Source organism: Papaver somniferum, chromosome 4 (assembly GCF_003573695.1).
Source record: "Papaver somniferum cultivar HN1 chromosome 4, ASM357369v1, whole genome shotgun sequence".
Classification (NCBI taxonomy): Eukaryota; Viridiplantae; Streptophyta; class Magnoliopsida; order Ranunculales; family Papaveraceae; genus Papaver; species Papaver somniferum.
Window position 1 is genome coordinate 111,649,170 of NC_039361.1, and position 7,652 is coordinate 111,656,821.

The following is a 7,652-nucleotide window of genomic DNA, read 5'->3' on the forward strand; positions in this document are numbered from 1 at the left end:
CAAGAATATTCACTCATTACTCCGGAAAATCCTTTCAATACTCGGCAGTAAAAGAAAATATTCTCGGGAATATTTTCTTCCCTTTTTCTTCTCCTGCACGCGTTAAATCTCTGCAAACACGTACCAACACGTCTCTACATGACTCAGAACATGGTGTAATCTCACGAAACTCTCCAAATCCCGTGAATATCTCCATCCAGGTCGTGTTCGCATGTATCTTCGCTGCTTCACTTCAACACGGGTTCTAGCAAAATTTAATCGAACCGATGACCCATACCAATCCTGTTAGGTTCAGTCAAGTCTTCCCATGCAATTCCAGCTATTGAGTCTGGCTAAATCATCACCAAAAACTCGAACCAGAAATGTGTTATTGCTGCCATTGTTTCCCGCCAAAGCCAGAGTTTTGAAACGATGAAGATGGGTAGCTCTTATCCAACGTCTTGGGTGACAAATAACCAGTGGGTGCTATAGACAAATGGGCTAAACATAGCCTTGGGTGCTCCTTAGAAAAAGTGGGGGTCCGTATAGCAAATGTCCTCCAGGGGTACTCCGGGCAACTTTTCAAACCGAATTTTCCAATAATATTTATTTCCAAAAAATACCTACAAACACACAAAACACCATAATAAGTACGAAATCGAGTACTAACAATACGGAACATTGAGGACAAATTAGACACAAAAATGCGTCTATCAAATACCCCCAAACTTATTATTTGCTAGTCCTCGAGCAAATCTAATCTAGAAAATAAAAATGACTACACTTAGCACGTGAAGCAAGCCGTTAAACCACTAGGTGGCCCTAGTGGCGGAGTGTTGTCTCCGGAGGGTTTACCAGAGGTGTACCCACAAAACCTTTACTCCAGACCCTGGCTATCTATGCAGAACCTTGGAAAGCACTAAAGAATCTCCTTGGTTGGCATACTCTCATTGACTACAGGAGGAAGTACCCTGATGCGAAATTCCAATTTTTGTACACGAGTTTGCACTCAGCATACTAAAATTCATATATAAGTGAAAGATCTCTACTCAGATAGTTTCTGTACATCATAACCGGAGTCAACCAATCACATGGAAAGATTAAGAAGATGGATAAAGAGATAGTTAAAAGTGAAGGGTGTTTCCTATATCTGTCTGAAGGCCTCTGCCAAGGTGAACCTATCCTAATGGACTGAGATACCGGTCTGACTAATATCAACACAACTGGCATATACAAGGGGACCAGTGGTCGATAAACCTAACTCTAGGTCAACACAACTGGCATATACAAGGGCACCAGTGGTCAACTTTATTGAATTTATTCCGGTTGGTCTAATGGTCTGGTCTCATTTTTTCTCATTTTTTTTTGGTATCTCAATCACTCTATTCCACCCTAGCAAAGGTAACAACTTGAATCGTGTGCCCCACCAAATCACTTAAAAAACAAAAACAGAAGGATTAGGATTCAACGAGATATGGCGAAACTACCATGTTTTTTTTAATTCTAACACCTGAGCTCTGTGATTTTATGAATAGACTCTTTAGATGTTTCCATCTAATCAGATTGGTTCCTCAACTCCTACAACCAATATGTTCACATCCACTTAGATTGGTTAGTGCCAACCTTAATAATCATAAATTTCTAGGCTCTGGAGTTTATTCATTGCAACTAAAAGCTAACAAAAAGTTTCTTCCCCACCCCCAAACTTAAATCTAACATTGTCCTCAATGTTTATAATGAAAGAGCAATACCAAACAGTAAACTAACATGAGGAATTAGTAAAGAGAGAAGTCGGAAAGATACTACCTGGGTGAAGAGAGAAATCAAAAACTAATATACAACATACAATCGCCTCGATGGTCAATCAAGGGTAAACAGGGTCCTCCAGAGGGACCTCCTCAATATCACCTGTAGGAAAGGGCTCTAAAAAGGGTTTCAATCTCTGACTGTTAACCTTCGAAGAACTACTACCATCCGGTGTCTCGATTTCAACAGCTCCATGAGGAAAGACAGTGCGAACAATAAAAGGACCCGTCCAACGAGAACGTAACTTCCCATGGAAAAGATGCAAGCAGGTATCATACAGAAGAACTTTTTGACATGGAGAAAATGACTTTCTTAAGATATTTCTATCATGCACAAGTTTCATTTTGTTCTTATACTCCTTAGCACTATCGTATGCATCTCTACGAATCTCTTCCAACTCATTGAGCTGGAGTTTCCTATGGGCTCCTGCCTTGTCGAGTGAAAAATTTAACTGCTTAACAGTCCAATAAGCTCTATTTTCTAACTCAACAGGTAAGTGACATGCCTTGCCATAAACAAGACGATAAGGCGACATTCCAATGGGGGTCTTAAACGCAGTACGGTAAGCCCATAAGGAATCAGTAAGCCTAGACGACCAGTCTTTCCGATTAGGATTAAATGTTTTCTCTAATATATGTTTTATCTCCCTATTGGAAACTTCTACCTGACCACTAGTCTGTGAATGATACGGGGTAGCTACCTTATGTGTAATACCATATTTTTTCATCAAAAGCATAAAAGGTTCATTACAAAAGTGCGACCCTCCATCACTAATTATAGCTCGCGGTGTACCAAAACGTGTAAGTATATTATTTTTCAAGAACTCAATCACAACCCTATGGTCATTGGTTTTACACGCAGCCGCTTCAATCCACTTAGAGACATAGTCTATAGCGACAACGATGTATAAGTTACCAAAATAATTAGGAAACAGACCCATAAAGTCAATACCCCACACGTCAAAGACCTCTACAACTAAAATAGGGTTCAAGGGCATCATGTTCCTACGAGAATTGGTTCCTAATTTCTGGCAACGTTCACAAGTCACACAGTAACTGTGGGAGTCTTTAAACAACGAAGGCCAATAAATCCACACTGCAATATCTTAGCAGCAGTTTTCTTAGCACTAAAGTGACCCCCACAAGCATGATCATGACAAAAGGAAATAATACTGGAATGGTCACTCTCACGTATACATCTCCTAATAATCTGGTCTGGACAATACTTAAACAAATAAGGATCATCCCAAAAGAAGTGCTTAACCTCAGCTAAAAACGTAGAACGATCTTGTTTACCCCAATGTTGGGGAATTCGACCAGTAACAAGATAGTTCACTATATTCGCATACCAAGGTAATTGGGTAACAAAGAACAATTGTTCATCAGGAAAGTTATCCCTTATATGAAGGGAATCATCAGGTGAACTAACAACTAGCCTAGACAAGTGGTCTGCTACAACATTTTCGGCACCCTTTTTATCTCTAATGTCTGGAGAAAACTCTTGCAACAAAAGGATCCACCTAATCAATCTAGGTTTTGTATCCTTCTTAGACAAAAGATATTTCAAAGCAGCATGATCAGTGTATATGATGATCTTAGAACCTAAGAGATAGGGTCTAAACTTGTCTAAGGCAAACACAATGGCTAACAGTTCCTTCTCGGTAGTGGTATAGTTCAAATGGGCATCATTAAGAGTTTTGCTAGCATAGTAAATCACATGAAGTAATTTGTTTTCTCGCTGACCTAGCACAACACCAATAGCATAATCTGAAGCATCACACATGATATCAAAGGGTAGGTTCCAGTCGGGTGCCTGGACTATGGGGGCGGTAGTGAGTAAATTCTTAAGCTTCTCAAAAGCCTCTAAACAAGCATCATCAAAGACAAACTTAACATCTTTTGCAAGCAAATTGCAAAAAGGTCTATAAATTAGGCTAAAATCCTTAATGAATCGACGATAAAAACCTGCATGCCCTAAGAATGACCTAATATCTCTTACGGTTTTTGGGACCTGTAAAGTTTTAATGAGGTCAACTTTGGATTTATCTACCTCTATACCCTTAGAAGATACGATATGCTCTAAAAAAAAATCCTGAGCGAACCATGAAGTGACATTTCTCCCAATTAAGCACTAAATTTTTTTCCTTACACCTAGTCAACACTAGTGACAAATGATGCAAGCACTCATCGAAAGACGAACCAAACACTGAAAAATCATCCATAAAGACCTCTAAGAACTTTTCTACCATGTCAGAAAATATGCTCATCATGCAACGCTGAAAAGTCGCAGGGGCATTACAAAGCCCGAAAGGCATGCGTCTATACGCAAAGGTACCAAAGGGACAGGTAAAAGTGGTTTTCTCCTGGTCTTTTGGGGCAATAACGATATGATTATATCCAGAGTAGCCATCTAAAAAGCAGTAGTGACTATGTCCAACTAATCTCTCTAGCATCTGGTCGATGAAGGGAAGGGGAAAGTGGTCCTTCCTAGTGACCTTGTTCAATTTCCTATAGTCAATACAAACACGCCAACCCGTGGTCACTCGGGTCGGGATTAACTCATTGTTATCATTCTGGACTACAGTAATACCAGATTTCTTGGGTACAACCAGAACGGGGCTGACCCACTTACTGTCTGAAATGGGGTAGATAATGCCTGCATCTAACAACTTAAGGACCTCGTTTCGAACTACATCTTTCATATTAGGGTTTAGTCGACGTTGCATCTCCCTATAAGGTTTGGTATCACTCTCTAAATAGATATGATGCATACAAACAGTGGGACTTATACCCTTAATGTCAGCTATGGTCCACCCTAAAGCTTCCTTGTTGTTTTGAAGGACGGTTACTAGTCTACTTTCCTGGTCACTATCCAAGACGGAAGAAATAATCACAGGTAAAGTCTCAGACGGGCCTAAAAACATTTATTTCAGGGAATCTGGTAATGGTTTTAGGTCCAACTTAGGAGGCTCTTCTAATGAAGGAACTAGGATAGTCTTAGAAGCTGGTAGTGGTTCAAACTTAGGTTTCCATACATTACTAGTGTCCAACAAAGGGATTGAATCTAACAAAGCATCCACCTCATTAATCACATTATCATCATTAAAATCAATCCCAAAGTGAGCTAGGCATTTCTCTAATGGATCTTCTAACAAAGTGTTTGGTAATGACTCCTCGACTAATGTTCCTATCATGTTCACCTCTTCTATGTTCGAGTCATCTAGTTCAGAGGGTAGCTTACTAATATTACAAATGTTACTAATATTACAAATATTACTAATATTACAAATGTTCAGCTCAATAGTCATATTACCAAAAGACAATTTCATAATACCATTACGACAGTTAATGATCGCATTGGATGTAGCTAAAAACGGGCGACCTAAAATTATCGGTATCTGGTTCTCTGGATCAGGGACGGGTTGGGTATCTAGGATAACAAAATCCACTGGATAAATAAACTTGTCAACCTCTATGAGAACATCCTCGATCACACCACGAGGAATTTTAACGGACCTATCAGCTAACTGAAATGTCATTTGGGTAGGTTTCATCTCACCAAGTCCTAGCTTAAGGTACACATGATATGGTAGTAAGTTCACACTAGCTCCTAAGTCAAGCAACGCTTTCTCAACACGACATTTAGCTATTGTGCAAGAAATGGTAGGGGACCCTGGGTCTTTATACTTAGGAGTAGCGGTATTCTGAATAATATAAATCACCTGACTAGCTAGAAAGGCTTTCTTCTGGACATTAAGATTTCGCTTTCGCGTACACATATCCTTGAGAAACATGGCATAAGAGGGAATCTGCTTAATTGCATCTAGTAGTGGAAGGTTTATAGTTACCTTCTTAAAAACCTCCAATATATCATTAAAATTGGACTCCCTCTTAGTTGGAACTAACAGCTGTGGGAATGGGGATCTAGGGACAAAGTCGGGCTCAATATGACCCTCATTGGTCTCTTTAGAGACTCTATCAATCTCCTCAGTTTCTGGTTCAGAAGGGTGAACTACAACATGTTCACTATCAGGCATGGAAACCTTGTTGTCTATCACTCTACCACTCATAAGGGTTTTAATAGCATTCACATGATCAGATAGTCTTTCACCTATTTCATTAATTCCTCTAGGGTTGGGTTGAGTCTGACTAGGAAACTTACCTCTTTCTCTTAAAGACTCATTTATCTGACTAACCTGGGTTTTCAACTCGGAAATAGCCTGAGAGTTAGCATGACCTATTCTCTTATTTTCTTTTAAACCTTGAGCAACAGATTGCTGAAACTGCACAGTGTGACGAGTTAACACAACAAGAGACTCTTCTAAACTCATAATCTTCTTATCTGAAGGGTTCTGAAACTGTGCCGGAGCTGAAGGATTCTTAGTATAGCCAAAACCTGGGTGAACCTGAGAATTACTAGACTGACCTTGATTCTGGCCCTTGGACCAAGAAAGGTTTGGATGGTTTCTCCAGCCAGGGTTATAGGTTTCTTAATATGGGTCAAATTTCTGTCGGTTATCAAACCTAGTGTTGTTATAAAGAGCATTGGCTTGCTCTTCAACAGCATGGCCTTCCCAAAAAGGCTCATTTATTCCACTACTACCACTAGAATGACCTAATTCTAAGGCTTCTAACCTTTTGTCTATAGCTGCTATTTTGGCATCTGACTCATAAGATTCTTCTACCCTATTAACATTTCCTCTACTTAGAAGAATTGTTTTCTAGGGTTCCCTACTATTTTCCCATTGTTGGGTCTTATCGGCGATTTCATTCAAAAATGTCATCGCTTCATCAACAGTTTTATTCTCAAACCCACCTGTGCATAAGGACTCAACCATGGTTGTTGTTGAATAATCTAAACCCTCGTAGAGGATCTGAACTAACCTAACCTTCTCCAAATCATGATGAGGACATTGAGATATCAAGTCATTGAACCTTTCTAAGTACCTATATAAAGATTCTCCCTCTTGTTGGGCAAAAGTACATATTTGTGTCCTAATAGACGATGTTTTATGCCTTGGGAAAAACTTATGTATAAAGGCAGAATTAAGTTGGTCATAGGTTTCAATTGACTCAGAGTCCAAACTATACAGCCAAGATTTGCCTTTAACTTTTAAGGAAATGGGGAATAACCTAAGTTTCAACGCATCATCACTTAGGTTTTTAATTTTCAGAGTACTACAAACTTCCTCAAATTCCCTAACATGAAAATAGGGGTTCTCATTCTCCTTCCCTAAAAACATTGGGAGCATCTGTAAAGTCCCAGGTTTCAGTTCATAATTTTCCTCGGTTTCAGTTAACTTGATACAAGACGGACGAGAGGTCCTAGTTGGGTTTAGCAAAGCTTTCAAAGTTGCCATTTCTGGCACTACCAAAGGACTAGGAGTACTAGGGGTACTTTTCTCACGAAGAGACAGATTCTCAAAACTGAAGTTTTCAAAAACGGGGCTCTCAAAAGAAGAGTCTTCGAGCTCCCCGCCTTCACAAGAAGAACTACTAGGTTTGTCACTAATCAAACGACCTAGAGTGTTTCTTTTCCAAACCCGTTTAAAAACTTTGGGCATACACTAGAAAAACAAAATTAAAAAGAAAAGTCTTAAAAAGGAAGGGATGTTCTATGCAAAAACAAACAAGGCTGACTCCACCACAGCAAACCTACTGATTTTTAGCAAACAAAAAGCATGATGGCTCCACTTAGATTGTTTCTAGACCAGCTTCTAATCCTTCGAACGGGAATTCGTTACAATTTAAGTAAACCCCTATGGAATCAATCCTAGTTAAAGTAAGTTGAATAAAAGCGAGGGAATCTCGGTGGAGCTTTGATACCCAAGGCCTCACCGGTATTACAAGGCGGCGCAGTCACGCATT